Source organism: Taudactylus pleione, unplaced genomic scaffold (assembly GCF_031769625.1).
Source record: "Taudactylus pleione unplaced genomic scaffold, aTauple2 ptg000567l, whole genome shotgun sequence".
Lineage (NCBI taxonomy): Eukaryota > Metazoa > Chordata > Amphibia > Anura > Myobatrachidae > Taudactylus > Taudactylus pleione.
This window is the reverse complement of record NW_028284969.1, coordinates 1,255,611-1,281,894: the sequence shown is the minus strand read 5'-3', so window position 1 is coordinate 1,281,894 and position 26,284 is coordinate 1,255,611. Positions and strand designations below refer to the sequence as shown.

General features: G+C 46.6%; 1 long non-coding RNA gene across 4 annotated transcripts in view; it reads left to right on the top strand.

Annotated features, from left to right (window-relative positions):
* The first annotated feature begins 4,916 nt into the window (after positions 1 to 4,916).
* Positions 4,917 to 26,284, top strand: part of LOC148481736 (uncharacterized) — a 167,744-nt gene continuing 146,376 nt past the window's right edge. For all 4 annotated transcript variants that reach the window (XR_015871847.1, XR_015871846.1, XR_015871845.1 and 1 more), the window contains exon 1: positions 4,917 to 5,045. This is a non-coding gene — a long non-coding RNA (uncharacterized LOC148481736). The remainder of the gene's footprint in view (positions 5,046 to 26,284) is intronic.

Here is a 26,284-nt window from a genome sequence, read left to right as displayed (position 1 = left end):
GACTAGCTTACTTAACTTAAACTAATAAAAAACAATACAGACAACAAGAGCTTGGCTAAAAGGTCACAGCTTTTTATTTATAATTAATTATAGTTAATTAAGCTAACCAGGGTGGCAAAGAGACTCTGCAGGCTCAGTTCTAGCTTTCTCCTCGCTCAATACTCGGGGAATGTCTGAAACGTCCCCCCTCTAGACGCACTAACGCTGCAAGGGTCCCACTTCCCTCCTGGGCCAATCCAAGACGCTTCCGTACAAAAGCGCCCCGGGTCCCATCAAACGGAGAAGGACAAACTTGCCAGGTACATCGAGGGCAAGTGCCCCCACAAAGTTATCTTGCGCCACATAAAGCCATAAGCTGCAGTGTACTCCCACTATGCTGCGCCTCTCCTTAAATTGGGAAAAGAAAAGGTTAGTGTGACACAACATAACCAGTAATGGGTGGATGCATAAGAGGGGAAACAAGTAACCAGAGTGAAGAGGAAAAACTAAAAAAAAACCTACCCATGAACCAAATTGGGCCAGACCAAAGCTCCCGGGAGGAAAAATAAAAAAAATCCCTTCGCCACCCCCCAATTGTTGAACGCTAGTCGTTCAACAATTGGTTGGTAAGCAATGTTTCGGGTTGGCGCCAGGTGCACAACTACCTCTTGTTGCAACGTGTATAAGTCTTGTAGGCAGCCAACTTTCAACACCCTAAACTCTGCATGTACACAGAAAATGCCCCCGCAATCGCTGCGCCAATAGCTGCCCCAATTTGAAAGACATGAGTACTAGAAGCTGAAGCATACAAACCTAACCCAACCAAACCCTGTCCAAAACAGCAGCGAACTGAAACTTGGTACGAAGGGTAAGATCGGCATGTAAACCACCATTGTGCCCCACCAGCAGGACTCCACCTCTGTAATGTGCCGCAAGGCGTACCGGGCAAATAAACCTCAGGATGTTGAGAAAAGTAAACTATCTACCCCAACCTATTTGGTCTCTTCCGCCCACCGAAGCTTGCAAAGCACCACTGATCTCCTAAAAACAATATCTTTAAACAACAGCCCTGACAATTAAGATGCCTTATTGGCAACCACCAACTCTCTCAAAATAAACACCCCAAAAAAATGCAGCCGAAAAGTCCAAACGGAAATGAGAGGCCTCAAACCCGTCAGAAGCCACCTGATCCATAACCACAAGCAACGTCTTCAAAAGCTGCACTTCATTGGGCGGCCGGGAGACCCCTTCACCCAACCTGTAATAGCTAAGTGAAAATAAATTACTGGGTTGGGTCATAAATACCTTTACGCTTACAATAGAATGAGATCCATGCTAGCGCCGCCACCACGAAGGCTTTGGACCTACCCTGCTACTAATGGTTCCAAACAAAGAAGTAAAGCAAATATTCAAAGACTTACCCTCCGTAGATGGCTGAGCACCATAAGTTCACCAAAATTGCCAGGCAGACGATTATGTCCAGAGTGCCATTGGGACGAGAGACCACAGCGCAAAACTGTATCTAAAATTCGATACCTAAATGCACAAAACTAAATAACACAGCAAACGCAAAAGAAAAACGAAGACGAGCTTCGTTTGTTGATGGCATGACCTAAACTCAATTCTGTCACACCAAAAATCAGCTAGTCTACAAATCAGTCGCAATGCCCAGAGTTCTACGGCCACAAAAACAGCAACAAATTACTCATAAGACCTGCATCGCACCAAACCCAGGGCCAAGAGGCTGCGCAGAAAACTCCCTCAAAATAAGAGCAAAAAAACCTGGCGAGCCAGCCGCATTGGTGAAAAGTTGCAGCAACAATTTGCGTTGGAGGGGTGTGATGACCTGCAAAAATAGAGGTGTGCAATGCAGGAGTGTAGAAGCAAAAGAGGGGGGGCTAAAGTGAGGAGGAAAGCGGGGGAATGAAAGGGGATGAGAAAAAGGGTTGGTGGGGTAGAAGCAAAAAGGATAGGAAAAAGGACAGGGATGGGGGGTGGTGGGGGCAACTGGGGAAGCAACCCCAGAGATGCCGGACACCTGACCCCAGGTAGGATAAACAGGAGGTGCAGGCACACGGCAGCATGATCAAAGTCACCTGCGGGGGAGCAGCATGCATGAGGCAGCCAGACATATACTTCCCTGGTCATGCTGTTGGGAGGGAGGGGATGTGTGGCCAATAGTGGATGTGAGCCTGGAAGTTCTGCCTATCGAGCGCTGAAGCAGCGCAGACAAGATGGGCACCAAAGTAAAATGGCCACCGGGCCCACCACAATAGCGGAGCTCCCGGACCACCCGCAGCCCGGGTCTGTAGACCGCGCGCTGGAGCTGACCGCTGGTGAAGGAGTGTAACCCATGCAGTGTGACCAGCGGGAGCCGCTGCTCCCACTGGTGCAGCGGGGATCAGCACGATTGCTAGTGCAGGTGCCAGCATAAGGAGGGGAGGAGAGGGGGAAGGCCGCATGCGTGCAAAAGCGCCACGCAGCGGGTGGCAAACCAAGCCAGACGGCTGGGGGGAAAGTTGTCTGCATGTGCAGGGCACAAAGAAAATGGACGCTTGGAGATGACGTCATCTACAAGCGCCACTGAAGCCAGACCAATCGGCTGGCTTGCGGCGCACTGCAGGTCATCAAGACCTTGAGTGCGCCGTACACACAGCAGGGTTTCACGGGTTACTCCCATGTTAAACCCTGCTATTTACCTTGGTTGGATTGCCGGGTCACTCGACCCGGCAATCCAACCCTCACCCCTTTTACACCAAGGAGCTGCCCAGGTTAACCCTGCAATAACCCGGGTTTTAGCTCCGGTGTGAAAAGGGTATAAGAAAGACAATAAGGATAAGCAATTTTCTTACATATTCTCAAGCTTATTCAGCTTTCGCCTATTATTCCCTTTACTCCAAAGATGAGGTTCCCTTATAGGTAACCTGCTTACTTTAATAAAGATAGAAGCCGGCCTTAAAGTAAATATATAAAATTTTCTACAGTTGTTTCCTGATATATGTCGGATATATTCATCATGGGTAAAAGGGTAAAGAAATGCACATGGTGTATTTCTGTTTTTCAAATTTATTTCATGCAGATTAAAATAACACTCACAATATAAATTCAAGTAAAGTGAAAAAAAGGTATAACGGCCCCTTAAGGATCCCTTAGCCTCCTACCAGATAGACACATAAACAAGATGGATAATCATATAGGTCCAGGGAGATGTATACCCCTCGTAAAGTTGTGGTTAGGTCGGGTACAGGTGCAGGCTTGGAGTGCCAGGTACGCCGTAGCATCCATAAGACGAGTTTCAGAATACCATCTCTTTTTCAAGCCCTCTATGTGTGAAACCATTTGTAACACATTTCATGAGACACTGCTCACTTCATCAGACAAGGGCTCTGTGGTGTTAATGGGAGAGACCTTGAAGTGAAACTTTTACTCTTTCCACTATCAGCTTTCCAATATGCAAAACAACAAAAGATGTTGCAGGACACTTTTCTAGGAGCAGATTCACAAACTGGAATGTATTAGCGCTGTTGTATTGCCCCTTGTTATATGAGTGGGCACCTATAAGAAGCATTTTCTCTATATATGTCACAGTTGGTGCTAGTGAGTTACCTGTATCAGGTGATGAACTGGAATCACTGGAGGACGGCTGGACTGGAACCATGGGTAACATGAATAGCTCTTTTAATATAAGAAGTGGGTAGCAGTGAGAACTGCCTTTGGTGATGAGTGACTGGAACTGGAAACTTGAGATGTTGGAATGAGACCAGAAGGAACTTGGAGAGACCGGACTGGGACCAGCAGGTAGGCTGACTGAGCTGGTCGGGGTACCAGTAGATGAGCTTGCAGATGGATGGTAACGTGGAAGCTACTTGTTGTGGCTTGGGAAGCCGTGGGAAGACGTTGGTAGCTGGATGGCTACGTGGAGTGGCTGGATAGCCGTGGGTAGACGCTGGTAGCTGAGTGGCTACGTGGAGTGGCCGGATAGCCGTGGGTAGACGCTGGTAGCTGGGTGGCTACGTGGAGCGGCCGGATAGCCGTGGGTAGACGCTGGTAGCTGGGTGGCTACGTGGAGCGGCCGGATAGCCGTGGGTAGGCGCTGGTAGCTGGGTGGCTACGTGGAGCAGCTGGATAGCAGTGGGTAGACGCTGGTAGCTGGTTGGCTACATGGAGCGGCCGGATGGCCGTGGGTAGATGCTGGTAGCTGGGTGGCTACGTGGAGCGGCCGGATAGCCGTGGGTAGACGCTGGTAGCTGGGGGGCTACGTGGAGCAGCTGGATAGCCGTGGGTAGACGCCGGTAGCTGCGTGGCTACGTGGAGCTGCCGGATAGCCGTGGGTAGGCGCTGGTAGCTGGGAAGCTACTTGGTGCGGCCTGGGAGCCGTGTGGAGAAGCTGGTAGCATGGAAGCTACTTGGTGCGGCCTGGGAGCCGTGTAGAGAAGCTGGTATTGTGGAAGCTACTTGGAGTGGCCTGGGAGCCGTAGGTGAGAGATGGTAGCGTGGAAGCTACTTGGTGCGGCCTGGCAGCCGTGGGTGAGAGATGGTAGCATGGAAGCTACTTGGAGCGGCCTGGGAGCCGTAGGTGAGAGGCTGGTAGTGTGGATAGCTGAACGCAGCAGGCTTACGGATAGCACTGGTCTAGGAACCAGCAGGAGCCTGGGACATACTGGTACTCAGAGGTACAGCTATAGCATAAGTTGTACACCACGGAATGTAACAAGATGTTCAAGCACTGAGTGCTATTAGAGGAGGATCTATATACCTAGAGTCTGGCAGCGATTGGTGGATACAGACAGGTGGTCTGGCAGTGGCATTCAGAGTGGAGCAAGGCACAGCATGCAGAGAGAGTATTCATCTCTGCAGCCCTTGAGAATCAGGACCACACCTGTGATTCCAATTAAGACTAGCAATGCTCACAGACAGAGCAGGGTCCAGGTGTTTAATCAGTGTGGGGGGAGAGCAGTCTGCACACACATAGATGTTACAGCCAGCATGATTCAGCCACAGCAGATGTCCCAGGAAAATTACAAACACAGATCCATGGAGCAGCTGGCAGAGGTTAGTCACAAAAGGTAAAAACTAGCCAGGATTGTGACAATATAGAAGCATACTGTATCCTGTAGTTCGTAAATAGTGATTAAGAAGGTGGGATGGACATTCACAGAAGTAAGCCAGCACTCGGCAGCATGTTGTGAGAAACCTCAGATTAATATACTGATGAATATGAGCTGCTCAAGGATCTAAGCAAAGATAATATACATTAATACAGTTTACCATCCAGTACAGTTTATATATATATATATATTTTTAATTGTGGGAGTGGGGTAGGGCAGGTGTTAGTATACTAAGTTCATTTTAAGAGGTGTTCTATAAGGCCTAGAATCCACATACCACTGTAATACCAGATAGCAACCATACAACCTATTTGTCATTGCTTAGGAGCCAAATAGATGATGGTGCTCTCATTATCCCCCCCTCCCCCATTACCTCTGACAAAAGCCATGCTAGAGCACACACAGAGTTGCTTCTATGCAGCATTGTACATGTTGTAGGATTTCAGCCACCATCTCGACAGGCTACTACTGTTTTATCTGTATTGCCACCCGTCTGTACTGTTTCTCTCTCAGCTTCTGCTTTATTAATTTACCGTGTCTGTTTTGAAACCTTGTCATGTTGTCACAAGTTGCCTCATTGCTGAACTTTACTTTGTCAAGATAGCTTTATCATTCATAAATATTTCAGTCACAGACTCCTTATGAATGATTGATTCCCAGCAGTTCAGTGACCTTTGCTGCAAAAACCTTTATTAAAAATAAAATTGAAGCCATACAAAATCTGACCATTAATTGTTAATAACAAGCAAAGTAAATTCAAAAACTTATGAATTGCGATGGATGGGGAGAATGGGTCAGGTGCTCCATTTACCATTGCTGAGATGATGTTCTGCATGATGGAGATGCGAACATAGATTGTCCTTATGACTAACAAAAACGCCTCTCACAACACTGATGTCGGCATCCCGACCACTGGGATACCGAAGGTAAGCAGAGGGGTAGAGGGTGAGAGTTAGGCACTAGGGGGAGGGTTAGGGTTAGGCACTCAGGGTAGCCGGTTAGGGTTCAGGGAGGGGGGGTAGGTTCAGCACTAGGGGTGGGAGGTTAGGGTTAGGCACCAAAGTGTCTGCATGCTAGCCCTGTCGGGATACCAATTTCGGGATTCTGACAGCCGGGATCCCGACTGCCAGTATCCCATACTCAACCCATCTGTATAGGTGGCAATATTTAGAGCATTATGCCCATAGAGAACTGTATAAGGATATATCTCCCATGCATCTTAGTGGAGACAATAATAATAATAATAATAATAATAATAATAGTATTTTTCCCCTAATGCCTAACCCTAGTCTCCCTCCACCCCCGTAGCCGAAACCCTAACCCTCCCATATATAGCCTAACCCTATGTCAACATTCTACCTGTGGACATTCCAAGAATGTCGACACATTGCTTGTCAATATTGTAGCAATGTTGACAATATAACTGCTAACATTGTGGTTTCGACATTATGAATGTTGACATTGTCATTCCTGACCTTTTGACTAACAGTCTGATTCAGTGTTTCTACTTTGAAATCTCGGAATTCCCTGCTGCAACCTGTATTTTCCTGATCAAAATCTAAAAATTCCATGTTTTTATCCCTGTACATTCTGCTTGCTTAAAACACTGATGTTTTAGAAAACAGGAGACTATATATACTAAGTGTATTGATGAATCCGCAGGACACTATGGTGATGGAAAAGAAGTCAGTAGTTTGCCTGATTCAGACCCACTCACTAGGATGCGTTCGCACGCAGCCGTCAGCAGCCAGAGTATGCAAATCCTGAGATCGCTAGCAAGACATTAGCACGCCCACTATGTCTTGCCGTGCTATTGCGGTATGTATTTAGATGGCCACTTTCCCTTAGTAACATACATCATCTCCAGAAAGTGTATTAAACAATGGGTAACATCGAGTAATATCGGACCCATATGCAGCACTTGTGGCTGACCGTACCCTACCACAAGCACTGTGAGTGCTGCTGTGTGTAATTCAGCTATGTGACGTGTACTATGATGATGCGTCTTTAGTATGCACACCCCTGAAACGGCATTCAGATACACAGAGACGCCTGTGTTCGCACCACCACACCCCCATTTCCATCGACCACCCCATGTCACCACCCACAAATGGCACGTCCTGTCACTCATGCTTGCGGAGTGTCTGTGTACAGGGTGTGAACACTTCACGAACACATGGACTGGTTCATGCACGTGCACTGCGTCTTATACGCATGCGCAGATTGCAAACATCAGCAGGCTATGTGCGAACGCAGCCTAGCGAATGGGTCTGAATCAGGCCCTCAGCTCACTAGTGAAGGTAAATTCAGTGACAGATGTCAGTACAGTGTCCCAGTCATCTACAAATAGTTCATACATTTACCAAAAACTAATGAGACATCTGGAGGCACAAAGTGTCTCATGGCTGATTGATATCATTACTTCCTAGTGAATATAAGGGCTGCATTCTCTATCATCTGCTATAGCCCATAATAAATATTGTACCTACTTCCACTGGGTAGATATGCAATGTGATAATATCTGTATAAGTGGGGGCAGAAACATAACAGTCCCTGTGCACAGTGACATATAGTAACCTGCTGTGAGTGCCTCCCTCCCCATAATTTGTTGTGCAAGAAACCTCCTTCCTCTGAGGTAATAGGGCCATTGTAGGCAGCAGAGGTCTTACATAGGGGTTATATCTCTGTACAGGGAGCAACTCAGAGGTGTAATATGTGGTACATATCTTTGTACAGGGGGCTCACGGAGAGGTAATAGGAGTGGATTTATCTGAACAGAGGGCACATATAGGGGTAATAAAGAGGACAACATTTGGAGTTTCTGTTTGGTGCTGGGGTAAGATTATGGGACTATGAATGGAAAATATTTCCCTCTTTGTAGAAGGAAAGAATGTTGAACCTTCCAATGTCCACAAACCATCTAATCCGCTGTATCCCACATGGAAATGCTGAGAAAGAGCACCCAACAAGGGACAGGAAGTTGGTGTGAGCTGGGGATTGGGGAGCCAGAAATGGAGGAGCGGGGTGCACTAGGATTTTAGGGCTGGTGATGGGACAGGAGATCAGAGAATAGGGGGTAAAGAAGTGTAGGTGTTGGTGTCTGTGGATTGGGAGACATGGACATATAGAAACTGGAAACACCAGATACAGTACGTACTCGGCTCTGAGGAGTGGACTTAAGTCCTGGTGGGGCACTAACCTGTTTTCCCCACTCCCTTTTTGCTCCTGGAGTAGGTCCCGGTTCACTCGTCTCATTCCACCTGCCCCCACCAGGCAGATCTTCATAGTCTACAGAGCCTTCTGGCACAGGCTCATCCCATCCTTCTTGTGGAAAATAATCTTCGTTGTGGCCCCTGACCAAAGCTAGGTCATGGGCCCCTTGGCTCTCAGCATGGGTGAAAATCCTCAGTCAGCAGGCAGCATACACCCGGCAGGATGGAGCAAGGCATGGTGGATGCAACAGCTACAGTTAGGGAGACTCTGAGCCTGTAGTTAGCAATGCTTTATGTAGTGGGGTGGGCTCCTCTGGGCAGCTCCAGCATGGAAGTTCAAGAAAATGAGCGGTGCCTAGATCACCTCCTGGCTCCACCTCCATTGTCTGTCACTCTCAGGTGGTGCAGATGCCTGGTTAGGGCTAAAACTGCAAAATCTCATGTGGGTGGCAAAAATAACTGTAATTCTCTGTTTCTCTGTTTGTGGTGTATACAGTAGTCTTGATTCTGTATCCCTTCCCACAGTAAGGAAATGCGTTGGGTCAGGCAAGCATCTGTTCAATCTACACAGTCTCTCAAACAGTGAGTTTGGTGAAATGAGCTGATGATTTCCTTTAGGAATTTGTGTCATTTAGTAACTGATTATTTCATTATTTATTATTATTATTATTATCATCATTTATTTATATGGCACCACAAGTCTTCCGCAGCGCCTCACAAAGCATAAACAAACATGTGACCAGTGACTTACAGTACAATACAATACAATACAATGCAAGACAAGGACATGAATAATATACATTGCTACATTAGCCACAATTACACCAACATAAGCAGCAGAGCATAAGCAACCAAGTGTTGGGTGCCATAGTGGGGAGTAAGAAGTAGATGAATGTTAAGTAGGGAGAAGCACAAGAGGGTAGTGGGCCCTGCTGGTAAGAGCTTACATTCTAAAAGGGAGGGGCAGACAGGTGTGACACACATGGGGCAGAAAGGGAGGAAGGAACATGTAGCAGTAAGTTAGAAATCGGATGAGAGCTGAAAGATTTTAATGAAGTAGTGGGTCTTGAGAGCCCATTTGAATGATTGTAGAGAGGTGGAGAGTCTGATGGGGAGAGGGAGAGAGTTCCAAAGGAGGAGAGCAGCATGGTTAAAATCTTGGAGGCGGGAGTGCGAGGAAGTAATCAGTTGGCATAAAAGGCAGTGTGCTTTACTTTAATGAAGACAGCAGACAGGAGAGTGAAGGGAGATGAGATCAGAGATGTAAATGGGAGAAGATTGGGTGAGGACTTTGTCAGCGAGTGTGAGAACCTTGAATTGGGTTCTGAAAGGGAAGGGGAGCCAGTGGAGGGCTTGTAGGAGAGGGGAGGCAGATGTAGATAATTTGGAGAGGAAGATTAGCAGAGCAGCAGCTTTGAAGACAGACTGGAGAGGAGAGAGATGGGATATGGGGAGGCCAGATAAGAGGAGGGTACAGTAGTCCAATCTGGAGATGACCAGTGAGTGTATGAGGGTTTCCTTGGTGAGATAGGGTCTGATCTTGGAAATATTTTTGAGATGGAAATGACAGCACTGCGAGAGGTTCTTGATATGAATCCAGGATAACTTCAAGACAGCACACTATGGTGCTAGATGAGACAGTTGTGCCATCAATTGATAAAGAAATAGTGGAAAGTGAGGTTATGTGGGAGGGTGGGAAGATGATCAGCTCAGTCTTAGACATGTTAAGTTTAAGAAATCGCAGGGACATTCAGAAAGAGATAGAAGAAAGACAGTTGGAGATACAAGTCAGTAGAGAGGGGGAGAAATTGGGATGAAAGGTAGAATTAAGTATCATCAGCATAGAGATCATTAATGGAGGTCAAAGAGCTGATGAGTTCATCTAGAGAGGATGTATACAGGGAAAACAGGAGAGGTCTAATGGAGCATACACACGGTCAGTTTTGTCAGACTTGTCAGATTTGTCAGATGAACGATTGAACGATTAAACGATTTGAACGATTTGAACGATTTTACCAAAGTTTTGAACGATTTGAACGATTGAACGATTTTTGACTGCATTAAAATGAATGGAATCGTCCAAGTCTGACTGCAAACCCATCAGATGTCAGATATCGTTATCTGACAAACGGGAACGCGCATCGTTGATCGTCCATCGTTCAGGCATGTCAGATATGAACGATTTTCCTTCAGATATGAACGACTGAACGATTTTTAAATCGTTATCGTTCATATCTGAAGGAAAAATCTGATCGTGTGTATGCACCATAAGAATAGAACCTTGGGTAACAGCTACTGTAAGAGGCTGTGGGGAAAAGGAGTCATTAGAGGAAACAGACAAGTAGAAAGACAGCCAGGAGAGGGCAGTGTCACGTAGACCAAGGGACTGAAAGGATTTGCAGCAGGAGAGGGTGGTCCACAGTGTTTGAAAGCAGCAGAGAGGTCAAGGAGAATGAGCAGAGTAGTGGACCTTGGATTTGGCAGCAAGGAGGTCATTGCTGACTTTCGTGAGGGCAGTTTCAGTGGAGTGGAGACAATGGAAGTCAGACTTAAAAGGGTCAAGGAGGGTGTGGGAGGAAAGAAATCCATTAGTGTTGGATAATTCATATTCACATTAGAAATGTCATCCTTGCTGCATTTTATTCGCACTGGTTTTTGGATTCTATTTAAGGCACCGTGGACAGGACTCTGCATCATTTCCATGTCAGGCACACAGCTGTATGCTGCGCTTAACTCTGCTGTATAGTCTGTGCTGTGTCCAGACTCACAAGTTGCTGTGCTGCTTAGTGAAGAATACTTTTGTAAACTGTGCTGTACATTGCCATGCACACTCACAAGTCACAAATGGCTGTGCTGCTTAGTCAATGTGTATAGGGAGTGTGCACTGCTGTATGCTGTGCTGTACTCTGCTATATTGGCTGTGTCCATCAGTAAGACATTCACGTGCATATATAAGCCCTGTGACTCCATGCAGTTTGAATAGAGCTGTGTCTGCGACACCAAAAAATAAATTAAATAATTGTATTGTTTGTACTGTTTGGTGCCCTTTGTTCACATGCATATATAAGCCCTGTGGCTCCAGTCCATGCAGGAATAGAACTGCACCATAAAAGAAAAAAATATATTTTATTACTGTTTGGTGAAATTTGTTCACGTGCATATATAAGCTCTTTGGCTCCAGTCCACATAGGAATAGAGCTGTGACATCAAAAAATTAAATAATTGTACTGTTTGTACTGTTTGGTGTGCTTTGTTCACATGCATAATCATATATAAGCCCTGTGGCTCCAGTCCACACTGCAATAGAGCTGTGACATAAAAAAAAAATGAAATAATTGCACTGTTTGATGTGCTTTGTTCACGTGCATATATAAGCCATGCAGTGATCTGCGAATTGAAAAGTGGATAACGTTCCATTTAGAGAAGAGCTACCAAATACTGTCGCTGCAGCTGCTGCCACCAGTAATGATGATGACATTAGTCCTTTAACGTCATCTACTAAAGCTGATGCTCAAGGGCATAGAGGGTCTAAATCAGGGCATCTAAAATAAAAATAAAAAAACAATACACAGTGCAAAAGAAAAAAACACATTTAATAAAGGGAAAGTGTGGTGCAGAAAAACATAAAACATGCCATTCACCACACACAGTGTTTAGGAAAGACTGAGGCCTAGGACTTTATTTATGAGTGGTGGTTCTGAAAGTGTCAGTGAGGCATCTTCCTCTGCCCCTCATGATGATGAAAGCCTTTATCACCCAGAGTGTAGAAGAGGTGTAAAAAATGAAAACAACTAACCACCACTAACAAACTGTGCATTCAGAAATGTCACAAATCCCAGAGGAGAGTCTAAGGGGTTGGCCCCTATATGCATTCTCAGGTGAAAATATAACTTTTTTGCAAATCGGGAATTTGCTATCATTAAACTCGTGTAATTTGTGGTAGTTTTGGGGTTGAAATCGGATGGTTTAATGCCACTAATTCATCCGTTTTTGCAATAGAAATTATATCACCATCGGCTCTATTCAGCAGTACTTTTCACTCATTTACGCCTAAATCGGACATTTACCATTATTCATTTTGCTTAATTCGACTGTTTTACACTCAAATCGGGGACTCAATAGAAGTTTTAAATGCACCACTTCTAGAGCTGCGAGTTGCATTCGAACATACACAAATCAATGTGATTTGTGTATGTTTATGAATGGCTAGTGTGAAAGGGTTAATTAAAAAAAATATATATGCGAGGTCCCGCCCTAAAACAGAACCAGCCCGGACTTTTCATAGCCAGTCCTGGTTGTCTAAGTACAGGGAAAATAATGCGTAGGGTTCCACTGTACTTAGTACAACCAGCACTGGGCTCTGGGAACCAGTCCTGGTTCTGGAATTACAGGGGAAAAAATGCACAGGGTTTCCCTGTAATTCCCAGAACTAGCACCAGACCCTTTCTAGCGGGGGGCTGATGCCACAGCCAGGGGAGCCCTTTCACCATTCCCCCCAGCCGCAGCATCAGTCCTGACTGCTAGTCAGCCCAGGCCAGGGATCCCTGGGGAGTTGGGGACCCCCCCAATAAAGTGGTCCCCCTCTCCAGGGCACCCATTGCCTGGGCGGTGGGTGGCGGGTTGATAGTGTATGTGTGGTGTAAAAAAAGAGAAGTATCAACATTGTCTTTACAGTAGAACTGCATGTCCCAGTAAGCCTCCCCCACATGCTGGTACTTGGAGAACCACAAATACCAGCATGCGGGACATTAAGGGCCCACTGGTACCTGTAGTTCACCTGTAAAGAAATGTCTAAAAAACACAAGACACACACATCGTGAAAGTAAAGCTTTATTACATACACACACATACTCACCTACATTACCAGGACAGGTCTCCTTGTCCAAAGTAGGCATCCAAGGTCTTCTTAAAACAAAAAAAAAATCCTGATCCACACAACAGGTAACAAACAGGATGGTTGTTATCTTCCGAATGAAACACTCAGACGCAGCTTCTCCCTTTGTAGAGCCGTATTTGAGCGTTCATTGGCCGAGAGAAGTCAGCCCCAGCCTCTCTCAGCCTCAGCAGCCTGCTTGTTCAGGAGAGAAATTCGGGTGGTTAAATCGGGCTTCAAATCGGACAGGATCAACCAAAACGATCTTGTCAAAACCAAGACCTTGGTAATATCCTGATTTTGATCGATCCTATCCGAGTTGAAAAATGGGACAAATCGAGACTAAATCGAATCTTAGTAAATTTACCCTAAGTGTGTCCACAAGTGCGATGTGTGAGCCTGACCTTCCTAATACTGCTGTACTTGCAGAAAAGCCGCCTTTACCATTTCTGCTCCCTTTGCAAATGTGGGGATGAGCAACACAAATATAGATGATGACATAGAAATTGAGGAAATGCAAGAGGATGAGGGAGATATTTGTGTAGCTCATGACAGCACTAATGAGGATGTTGTTTGTGTAAGTCAGGAACCAGTGGAAACAGCTCTTGGCCATAATAAGAGGAAGGTCATTGTCATGCATGGGCATAGAATCAACAAATGCACCTCTTTTGTGTGGAATTATTTTTACCCAAAATCTGACAAATGTCAAACCGTATAGGGAGGGGTTCTAGACTGCATACCCTAATAGTAATGAAAGGTGCTATCATGCTGAGATATAACAATTGTCAAGCCATCTGTTGCATTTGTAAAACCAAAGTAAGTAGAGGTAGGGACATTTAACATCTAGGAACCTCCTCCCTGTTGAATCATTTGTAGCAAACTAATGAAAATATTTTGACAACATCAGAAACTGGTGCTAAAAAAATAATAACAAGCAGTCCAGCATCAGATAGCTCCCTTCTCTCAATTTCAACTTGATCCAGGCACCTGCAATATCTGCAAGACCAGAATTTAAAAAAAAAACAGACTGTGAAACAATCTTTTGCAAGGGGAAGCATATATGACAGCTCTCACCCAGTCGCATAGCAGATCACTGATGCCATCATGGCTATGCTAATATTATATCTTCGTCCAATATCCACCATTATTGCAGTGGGTTTCACAGAGTTAATTGAGGTCCTGTGTCCCCAGTACCAAATTCCATCTCGGTTCCATTTTATCCAAAGAGCCATTCCTCGGCTATTCCAGGATGTAAAATAAAACAAATTATTGTCCTACAAAATTGCAATGTATCCACTGTCCTCTTAACCACAGATATATGGACAACTGGTAGTGGGCAAACTAAAGATGACATGACTATGACAGCCCACTGGGTGGGTGATACATTTTTAGCAGCAGCAGCAGCAGTATTTAACGAACGCCAGCTCATGCAGAGGCAGGCTACTCTGTGTATCACCGGCTTCACTAAGAGGCATATCACTGACCACCTCTAAGAAAAACTAAGGTTTGTGATAGCAAAATGGCTTACCCAACTTGGACTCTCCTCAGGATTTGTGACATCTGACAATGCCACCAATTTTGTGAGAGCAATACAGCTGGGAGAATTTAGCCACCTCATGCAGGACATTGCAGCAGCTGCAAGAACAGTAGAATTTGCCTTGCCACTAACTGCAGCAAGAGGTGGTAACCAGGTGTAATGCCACTCTGTATATGCTTCAGTGGATGGATGAACAGCAAAAGTCATCCACAGCTATACAACAAGCCATGACATTGGGAGAGGAGATGGAGTGTTCCTTAGTCCAGCGCAGTGGAAAATGTTTTCCGTCTTGTGCAAGGTGCTCAAACCGAAGTAGCCACCTGTGAAGTGAGTTCAGACACCGCAAGCTTGAGTCAGGTGATTCCCCTAATTAGTCTTTTGGAAAATTAGCTGGAGAAATTGAAGGGTGAGATTAAACAAATTGATTCCACTAAGAATGTCGGAATTGTAGATCAAGGGCCTGATTCAGAGCCGGACGCTATTTGCGCTCGCTCGTCAAGAAAATAGGGGTGGCTATTCAAATGAACCATTCGCTGTTTGCGGTCTGTTCACGCCTCTAGGTCTGAACGAGCGTACAAAACTTGCGGTCGTTTTTTGGGAAACTACGCCCCCTGGCCGCTCGCATCCTACGTCATGTCCGCTATTTATTAGATTAATCGAGTACATCGACCAGGGTATGAACTGCTCGCTATTCTTTGGGTTGGTTTTTGCTACCACAATTTTGCGAGCAGTTCTGGCTATAAAATAACCCAGTGACGTGGTCAATGACGCTGCTGTATTAATTATGCACACCCATAAAACGCCCGTTTTAACCTTTAAGCACGCCTGCGTTCGGATCTCCACTCCCCATTTTCAAGCACCTTCCCCTGTTACCATCCACAAACGCCTCATTCTGTCAATCAAAATAGCAGGCATTCGCAATTTAGCGAACAAACGATTTTCGGCCGCACTGACTGGTTCGCGCATGCTTATTATGATCCGTACGCATGCGCAGTTGGGCAAACATCGCTCGGAGCGAACGAGCAGCCACTTGCGTCCAGCTCTGAATCAGGCCCCAAGTTCTTTGTTCACTTCGCCAGTATTGCCAATATATTCAGATCACTACATTTCGGCAACTGTGCTTGATCCTAGGTTTAAGTCGCACGTTGTGTCTTTCTTTCCAATGGACCCAGATCTTACGAGATGCAGAGAGCTCCTGGTAAGCATGTTGGCAGCTCAAGTGGTAGAAGACACAACTTTTTCTCCATCAGTTTCTCTGTCAGCTGCCAGGAAAAACTCAGCTTTTGCAAAAGACCAGTGGTGTTGCAGAGTAGTCAATTTGTAACATCTGGTCGGGTCAAATATAATTGCTGAAAATCTGTTACACTGCCACTGCAACTCCAACTCCATGATAGGGTCACCATCCAAAGAATGGTGGATGATTATTTTTATGACGCAGTGCACATAGGCATGTCATAGAGTCCCTTTGACTACTGGAAAGACAAAAGGTAATTTGGAGGCCCTTGTACATCCTGGCTTTGCATTACCTAATCTGCTCACCCTCAGTGTGTACTCAGAAAGAGTTTTCAGCACAGCCAGGAACATTATCAGTGATCGGTATATGAGGCTACTTTCTCAAAATGTGGAAAAGATGATTTCTCTTTCATCCACTAGGGGACACTGGAGGTGCTTACGCTGGGGTATAGAGGCGTGGATAGCTGGAGCTGGCACTTTAAAATTTAGAAGTGTGAAGCTCCTCCCCCTCTATGCCCCACCAGCCCTCAGTTTAGAAAATGTGCCATTGGAGCTGGTCACAACCTGCTGTGCTCCAGCAAGCCACAGAATTTCTTTCTTTTATTTCATATATATTTTATTTATAGTTTTTCTTTCTTATTTTAAGCATCTTTTACATTATTTTTCTTCGCCACCTCTCTAAAGGTGGGGTCCGGGTTACTGGCACCCTGTTAACCTCCTGGGTTACAGGAAGGAGTGTGCATTGCTTAACCAAAAGCATCTGACAGCTCCTTAATGCCGCACACAGCACACACACCACAGCTGCCTTCATGTGAGTGTTGTTCAGAGGAGTCGTCCGGAGAGGGAGCGCAGTGAGTATGAATCACATGCACATCCCCCGTCTCCTGTCCTGAGGCCAGCGCTGGCTTCAGAGAGCGTGATAGCGCTGCTCATTAATTACACTATCTCCCCTCTCCCCGCTGATGAGTGTGACTAGCGGCTCCTACTCAGCGGGGCTTACACAGGGGGGAGATGATCCTGCAGGCGGGGGCAGCCATTTTCCAGCCCTTAGGGCATAAAGAAAGGGGGCGGAGCCTAACAGTGCGGGCTCCCTGTCTGAATAGAGCTGCTCCCTGTCTAGATAACGTGGCAGCGGCTGTGTGCACAGCGTGGCTGCCGTGTTTAACCTGTTTTAAAACTGCATGTCTCCACTACAGGTCGTATGCAGTATATACAGAAGCTTCGAAAGATATTAGTCAGTTTAGAGCTCGCATATCTGCTTCTGCTATTTCGGGCCGCAGAGCCCTCTGGTTGCGCGCTTGGCAAGTGGACGCAGAATCCAAGCGTGCGGTGGAGGGTTTACCTTTCACTGGCGATATGCTGTTTGGCCCGGAACTGGACAAATGGATATCCCAGGCCACAGGGGGTAAGTCTTCCTTCCTCCTGTCGGTTGCTCCAGCTCCCAGAAGATCTTACAATGGACCTTCGTTTCATTCCTTTCGTGCACCACATTCCTTTCGTGGTAGAGCCAGAGGTGCTCCCACACAACATAGAGGTGGCAGAGGTAGAGGTCATCCACACCCTGTTGCACATAGACCAGAGCCTAAACCAGTGGAAAAACAGGTGGCATGACGGTCTTCCGTCCCACCTGGGACCTCCTGCAGTGGGAGCCCGCCTGCAAAACTTTCAACAGGTTTGGAACCAGACCTCTACAGAACCGTGGATCCGCAGACTAATTTCCATGGGGTACCGAATACACTTCGAAGTCCCCCCTCCACCTCGGTTCTTCACCACAAGTCTGCCAATGCCTGCAAGCAAGGCCAAGGTTTTACAGGAGGCTATCCAGTCTCTAGTAGTATCATCTGTACTAGTTCCGGTTCCGGAGCATCAGAGAGGTTTGGGGTTTTACTCGAACCTGTTTGTAGTACCAAAACCAGATGGCTCGGTCAGGCCCATCTTAAACCTCAAGTCTTTGAACCTGTATCTGAAGATTTATTGCTTCAAAATGGAGTCTCTGCAGTCAGTCATAGCGAGCTTGGAACCAGGGGAGTTCCTATTATCCCTGGATATCAAGGATGCCTATCTCCATGTCCCCTTCTTGGGAACCTCACCAGGCTTTTCTGCATTTCGCCATATTGAAGGATCATTATCAGTTTCGGTCATTGCCGTTCGGGTTATCCTCGGCTCCCCGCGTCTTCACCAAACTCATGTCAGTTATGATCGCTCTCCTTCGGTCATCAGGAGTGAACATAGGGCCTGATTCAGACCCACTCGCAAGCGGCTGTCCGCTCGCAAGTGGGTCGATGTTGTGCACTGCGCATGCGCACGACGGCGGGAGCTCCGTCGTGCGCATGCGCCAGACGCGAGGATGAAGGACTTTCCTTTGCTCGTTGTGTCTGATCAAAGGGGGCGTGCTGACGATGTTGATTGACAGCACGCCCCCTTTGGTGGGCGTGCCTCCCAGACGGGGGCGTTCCCAAGGGAACGCCTACCGTCAGAAGCCGGCCCACTGACATCACTAGTGATGTCAGTGGGAGTGATTTTGGCTCTGATAGAGCCAAAATCACTCCGGGCCTTGCGGTTGAAAAACTCAACCGCAGGCTCCAGCTCGCAGTGGCGATGGTCGCGATGGTCAAGACCATCGCGGCCATCAAACTGCACGCTCGTATAGGCTGTGGGTGGTGACCCACAGCTATACGAGCATCCAGGAGGACGCTCCATAGTTATGGAGGACGGCCCTCATTCAGAGCGTGCGCTCTGCTCAGAGCGTACGGCTCTGAATGAGGGCCATAATCCCTTATTTGGATGACCTGTTACTCAAGGCTCCATCGGTATCTCTTCTATTAAATCAGGCCTTACTGACATATCAGACCCTAATCCAACACGGTTGGATAATCAACTTCAAGAAATCAAATCTCAATCCGTCCCAGAAACTTCTGTTTCTGGGCATGATCTTGGATACGGCCTCACAACGGGTTTTTCTTCCAATAGACAAGGCCCGGGATATCCGGTTGTTAGTTCAGCTGGTCGTCAGAACAAGGAAGGTGTCCCTGCTTCTTTGTCTGCATCTCTTGGGGAAGACGGTAGCAGATTTCGAGGCACTACAGTTCGGCCGGTTCCACTCCAGGGTGTTTCAGCTGGGCCTGCTAGCACAGGGGTCAGGGTATCATCTGCTTCTTCATCGACAGATCCGTCTGAGCTCGGATACCAGAGTGGCCCTTCTTTGGTGGACACAATCCAACAATCTGTAAGCGGGCAGAAGATTCGGAGTGTGGGACTGGATCATCGTAACAACGGATGCCAGCCTTCGAGGATGGGGAGCAGTAGCCCTCGATTATCAATTTAAGGGTTGATGGTCCCCTCTAGAACAGAAGTGGCCCATAAATGTGTTGGAACTCAGAGCGATTTACAACAGACTTTCTAAAGGCTCATCCGGTAAAAGTTCAGTCCGACAACGCGACGGCCGTCGCTTACATCAACCGCCAAGGAGGGACTCAGATTCGCATGGCTATGCGGGAAGTAACTCAGATCCTTTGGTGGGCCAAAAAACAGTCAGTAATCCTGTCGGCGGTATTCATCCCGGGTGTGGACAACTGGGAAGCAGATTACCTGAGTCGACAGGATATGCATCCCGACGAATGGAAGCTTCATCCAGAGGTGTTCAACGCGCTGATACGTCGATGGGGATGTCCTCAGGTGGACCTCATGGCGTCGCGATTGAATCATCAGCTCCCAGTATACATCTCAAGAACTCAGGATCTGCAGTCGGAAGCGGTAGACGCCCTGACAAGTCCGTGGATCTACGACTTCGTTTACCTTTTTCCTCCGATTCCGCTTCTTCCTCGTCTTCTAAAAAGGATAAAACAAGAATCAGCCTCTGTAATTCTCGTAGCGCCGAACTGGCCTCGGAGAAGTTGGTTCTCGGACCTTTGGTCCCTATTGTCAGACGATCCATGGCCCCTTCCTCTACGCCCGGATCTTCTACAGCAGAGTCCATTCATACACCCCAACTTAGCGCAACTGCATTTAACGGGGTGGCTCTTGAAACTGATATCCTAAGACGCAGGGGTATCCCAGACGCGGTTATTCCCACCATGCTACACGCCAGGAAGCCAGTTTCGGCTGTGCATTATCATCGCATCTGGCATGCTTATATCTCATGGTGTTCCAGTCGGGGTCTTCTGTCTAGAATTTTTAGGTTTCCCGGTTTCTGCTTTTCCTTCAGATGGGTCTGGATTCTGGACTTCGGCTGGGAACTCTAAAAGGTGCAGGTTTCTGCCCTCTCCATTTTCTTTCAAAGAAAATTGGCCCTCATTCCTGAAGTGCAGACGTTTCTTCAAGGGGTCTTGCGCGTGCAGCCTCCTTTTGTACCTCCGATAGCTCCCTGGGACCTAAACTTAGTGCTTCTGTTTCTTCAGTCGCCCATGTTTGAACCTTTGGAGGAGGTCGATCTTAAGTACTTGTCTTGGAAGACTGTCCTCCTCCTGGCTCTCGCTTCGGCTCGTAGAGTTTCGGAATTGGGTGCTCTGTCCTGTAAGCCACCTTACCTTGTGTTTCATGCTGATAGGGCGGAACTCCGGACAGTAGCCACCTTCCTTCCCAAGGTTGTGTCGGCTTTCCATATCTATCAGCCTATTGTGATACGGTCATTGCTGGTGGACTCTGGTGGGTCTTCTACCTTGGATGTGGTTAGGGCTCTCCGCATTTATATTGCCAGGACAGCGTCCCTCCATAAGTCTGAGTCACTTTTTGTCCTCTATGATGCTGTTCGGAGGGGTTGGCCGGCGTCTAAGCAGACTTTGGCACGTTGGATCTGGCTGATTATTCATCAGGCTTATGATGGTGCTGACCATCGGCCTAATTCGTCCATTTCGGCTCATTCCACACGTTCTGTGGGTGCGTCATGGGCGGCCGGTAGAGGAGCCTCCACGTCACAGTTGTGCCGTGCGGCTACTTGGTCTTCAGTTCACACGTTTGTCAGGTTTTACAAATTTGATACGTTTGCTACTTCGGCATCCCGTTTTGGCCGCCTTGTTCTGCAGGCGCCGCAGTGCGCTCCCACCCGTGGGGAAAAGTTTGGAACATCCCCAGCGTAAGCACCTCCAGTGTCCCCTAGTGGATGAAAGAGAAAATGGGATTTTGGTACCTACCGGTAAATCCTTTTCTCTGATTCCACAGGGGACACTGGACACCCACCTCTGTGCTCTATGCCTGCCTGTTCGGTTTTGTTCTGTATGTTGTATGATTTAGTTATTGTGTGTTCTTCTCTCCTTTCACTCCGCTTGTTCTCCACCTCCTCTCGGTCTTCATTTTCTAAACTGAGGGCTGGTGGGGCATAGAGGGGGAGGAGCTTCACACTTCTAAATTTTAAAGTGCCAGCTCCAGCTATCCACGCCTCTATACCCCAGCGTAAGCACCTCCAGTGTCCCCTAGTGGAATCAGAGAAAAGGATTTACAGGTAGGTACCAAAATCCCATTGTTCATCAAAATGAACTGGAAATTCCTCGAGGAAGACCTTTGTCTCCAATTATATAAAAAAAATACAGAGGTACCTGTAATGGTGGATTCCAGCAGGGTTAAATTAATATTGTGTGAGGATGATATACATACTGATGGGGGTAAGGAATTAGATAAGTAGAATGACCGCTTCCAGTTCCAACTGTAGAGGGGATTAACACAATGCTGTTATCTGCCTTATGCCCATTGGTAGCTTGTTTTGTGGGGGCCCAAAGAAACAATCACTGCAGCCACAAGAAGCAGTCCCTGTCACTGAAGTGATTGGTTTGTTAAACTGTGCATGTCCTGTATAATATGTACAACAGAAGGGTGGGTGGATTTGCCCACGGATAATACCATCTTGCACCTCATTTCTTTGCATTTTTTTTGTTTCATATTGTATTTATTTAAACTAAAATCACAAACAGATATACTTGCAAAATACTCTGATGTCTTTTTCAACCTTGATTTGTAGATACCAGCCTGGTTGCTTTTTTTCTTAAACTTTAATTCCAATGTGTAACAACAGATGAACTTGGTTTTCCTTGATCATAACAGCCATGTTTGATCAGATGCAACCCAAATACCAAATGGGGAGAATATTTTGTGGTATCTGGAGGTGTTCTCCCCTCACCCCTCCCAGTCTTCCTATACATAACCCCAGAAGCACAATGATGAGAGATGTTTAGTACCAGACTGTAGTAATCCTTCTGCCCCCTTCCTGTTCAGAGCTTCCATTTTGTGTGCTGCCACATTAATAGTTATTCCACCTGTTCAAGAATTGAAATGGGCAGGTGAGACACCGACATCACTCACATCAGTGGGAGGTCCCAAGGACAATTCCATCTTGCACCTATTTTCTTTGCATTATGCACTGATTGGGGCATTGCTGACTGTCTTTTTGTGTAGATGACAAACATTGTTGTTATAGTTTATTAAACTGCCATCAAGTCTGCCACTGCAATGCCATTCTCTTTCCTAGATGTGCCATGTTGGTAATTGAACAGCCACAGCTGCTGAAATCTTCTACATGCAATTGAAGAATGCCAAAAATTTACAAAAATGTTTATGGCCACAGACAGCTACTCTTATATGCCCCTTTGATTTTTTTTTTAAAAATTCGAAATCACCAAAGAGCTCAACTAGGGCAAGGACTGATCTGAATGAGTCAATTTTCTATGTAAATGCCTCCCTCATAAATTTGCTTCAGAATCAAAAAATTAAATTAAATTTACTACGAATCAACCCTTCCTTTCCCTGATTTCAACTACATACATACTCCATCTCCCTCGGGCCTCTTGATTAATGAGAAAAAATTTCTCCTGATGTGCCATGTTGGAAGTTGAATTACCACGTGTTTGTGCAACCCAGCGTCTGGTGATGTCTATGCGTTCCAGACTTCAGGCTGTAATTGCCTGCAAAGGATTTGCAACAAAGTATTAAAAAGTGAAAGTTAGATTTAGGATTGTTTAGTTTGTCCCATTACTTTTGGCCCCTTAAAAAGTGGGAGACACATATAGAAACCTTTGTAATTCCTACACCGTTCACCTAATTTGGATGTAATTACCCTCAAATTTAATCTGAAAGTCTGCAGTTAAAGCACATCTTGTTTGTTTCATTTCAAAGCCATTGTGGTGGTGAATAGGACAAAATATGAAAATTCTGTCAATGTCCCAATATTTATAGACCTGACTGTATGTATGTGTGTATATATATATATATATATATATATATATATGTAGCAAACGTTTACATTATATATAACATACTGTACTAACAAACATATATACAGTACACACACATATAAACACGTACAAACTAGGGGTGAGCGGGTACGGATTTCTGAAATCCGAGCCCCCCCGATCCGAGTCCGATCCGAGTCAGGCTCGACTTTTCCCGCCTGACTCTGATCTGAAATCGAGGCAAAACGAGGTTTTGGATCCTAAATAAGGTACCCACGTTGGCGCCATTTTCTCACTCGGCTGTGGACAGTGAAGAGGGAGGGTGGGAGTTAGGGCTGGCTGGGCTGTGTAGTGTAGTGTAGTGTAGTGCTGCTGTTGTCCACTACTTCAAAGTCCATAGGGGCTGGCTGTGTTGTGCTGTGCTGCTGTTGTTAATAGGGGCTGTGTCCACTACTTCAAAGTCCATAGGGGCTGGCTGGACTGTGTTGTGCAGTCAGTTCTCCATAGGGTCTGTGTCCACTCCAAAGTCCTGTGCAGTGTCCCAGTCCTAAAGGGGTGCTGTAGTGTTGTCCAGGGGGTGCTTTGTCCATCAGGGGTGCTCCCCCCAAGTGCTAAAAAAATTATATATTTTCTGTGTTTGTGAATTGTGTGCGCAGTAGCCGCACGTGCATCAACAAAGTAGTGCCAAGCGTGCGCCTGTGTCATAAGTAAAGGGCCGGCTGGCTTGACCGTTAAAGGGTGCTGTAACCCCCAAAGTACACTCCAAACCAAATAACAAAATATTTTCTGTGTTTGTGAATTGTGTGCGCAGTAGCCACACGTGCATCAACAAAGTAGTGCCAAGCGTGCGCCTGTGTCATAAGTAAAGGGCCAGCTGGCTTGACCGTTAAAGGGTGCTGTAACCCCCAAAGTACACTCCAGTCCAAACCCAAAAAATGTATATTTTCTGTGTTTGTGAATTGTGTGCGCAGTAGCCGCACGTGCATCAACAAAGTAGTGCCAAGCGTGCGCCTGTGTCATAAGTAAAGGGCCGGCTGGCTTGACCGTTAAAGGGTGCTGTAACCCCCAAAGTACACTCCAGTCCAAACCCAAAAAATATATATTTTCTGTGTTTGTGAATTGTGTGCATAGTAGCCGCACGTGCATCAACAAAGTAGTGCCAAGCGTGCGCCTGTGTCATAAGTAAAGGGCCGGCTGGCTTGACCGTTAAAGGGTGCTGTAACCCCCAAAGTACACTCCAGTCCATACCCAAAAAATATATATTTTCTGTGTTTGTGAATTGTGTGCGCAGTAGCCGCACGTGCATCAACAAAGTAGTGCCAAGCGTGCGCCTGTGTCATAAGTAAAGGGCCGGCTGGCTTGACCGTTAAAGGGTGCTGTAACCCCCAAAGTACACTCCAGTCCAAACCAAAAAAATATATATTTTCTGTGTTTGTGAATTGTGTGCGCAGTAGCCGCACGTGCATCAACAAAGTAGTGCCAAGCGTGCGCCTGTGTCCCATAAGTAAAGAGCCGGCTGGCTCATTTCTTAAAGGCTGGTGTAACCCACAAAGTGCACTACTCTCCAGCAAAAATTAAAAAAATATTTTCTGTGTTTAGCCGCACGTATATATCAAATCGATATAACATAAATGGAGGACCAAACTTTCTCCGATAAAAATAAAATAGAGAAAGATCAAGAACCACTTCCTCCTAGTGCTGAAGCTGCTGCCACTAGTCATGACATAGACGATAACATGCCATCAACGTCGTCTGCCAAGGCCGATGCCCAATGTCATAATAGAGGGCACATACAATCCCAAATGACAAAGGTCAGGAAAAGATCCTTGAAAAAAACATTTAAATCAGCTGAAGAGAAACGTAAACTTGCCGATATGCCATTTACGACACGGAGTGGCAAGGAACGGCTAAGGTCGATCCCTAGTATGTTCATGACTAGTGGTTCAGCTTCACATGACGATGGAAGCCCTCCTCCCACTAAAAAAATCAAAAGAGTTAAGCTGGCAAAAGCACAGCGAAGAACTGTGCTTTCTAAGAAGATATCACAAATCCCCAAGGAGAGTCCAAGTGTGGTGGTGGTTGCGATGCCTGACCTTCCCAGCACTGGACGGTAAGAGGTGGCTCTTTCTACCATTTGCACGCCCCCGGCAAGTGCTGAAAGGAGCACCCACAGTCCACTTGCTGATATGCAAATTGAAGATGTCACTGTTGAAGTTACTGTCAAGTTCAGAAACTTTGGCTAAGACCGTAAGCAGTCCAGGGACACCTAAATCCCGTTGTCCTGTTGTATCCAAGCGCCTGCAAACCACACCGTCAACTCCCTCCTCGTCAATTTCCTCCTTAGTCAGGATCGGAAGTAGTCCTGCAGGCCATGTCACTGGCATGACTGACTCCTATCCGGGATTCCTCCGGAGGATCCTGCATTGCTACGCCTCCTGCTGCCGCTGCTGCTGTTGCTGCTGCTGGGAGTCGTTCATCATCCCAGAGAGGAAGTAGGAACACCACTACTTTTACTAAACAATTGACCCTCCAACAGTCCTTAGCGAGGAGGATGAAGTACGACAGCAGTCATCCTGAAGCAAAACGTATAACTGAGGCCTTGACTGCTATGTTGGTGTTAGACGTGCATCCGGTATCCGCCATTAGTGCAGTGGGATTTAGACAATTGCTGGAGGTAGTGTGTCCCCGGTTCCAAATCCCGTCTAAATTCCACTTCACTAGGCAGGCGATACCGAGACTGTACAGAAACGTCAGAAAAAGTGTCCTCAGTGTCCTGAAAAATGCCGTTGTACCCAATGTCCACTTAACCACAGACATGTGGACAAGTGGAACAGTGCAGACTAAGGACTATATGACTGTGACAGCCCACTGGTTAGATGTATCACTTTACGCAGCAACAGCAGCAGCGTCACCAGTCGCAGCATCTCAGAAACGCCAGCTCGTTCCAAGGCAGGCTACGCTGTGTATCACCGGTTTCAGTAAGAGGCACACCGCCGACAACCTCTTAGAGAAACTGAGGGAAATCATCGCCCAGTGGCTTACCCCACTTAGACTCTCCTAGGGATTTGTGATATCTGACAACGCCACCAATATTGTGCGGGCATTACATCTGGGCAAATTCCAGCACATCCCATGTTTTGCTCACACAATAAACTTGGTGGTGCAGAATTTTCTGAAAAGCGACA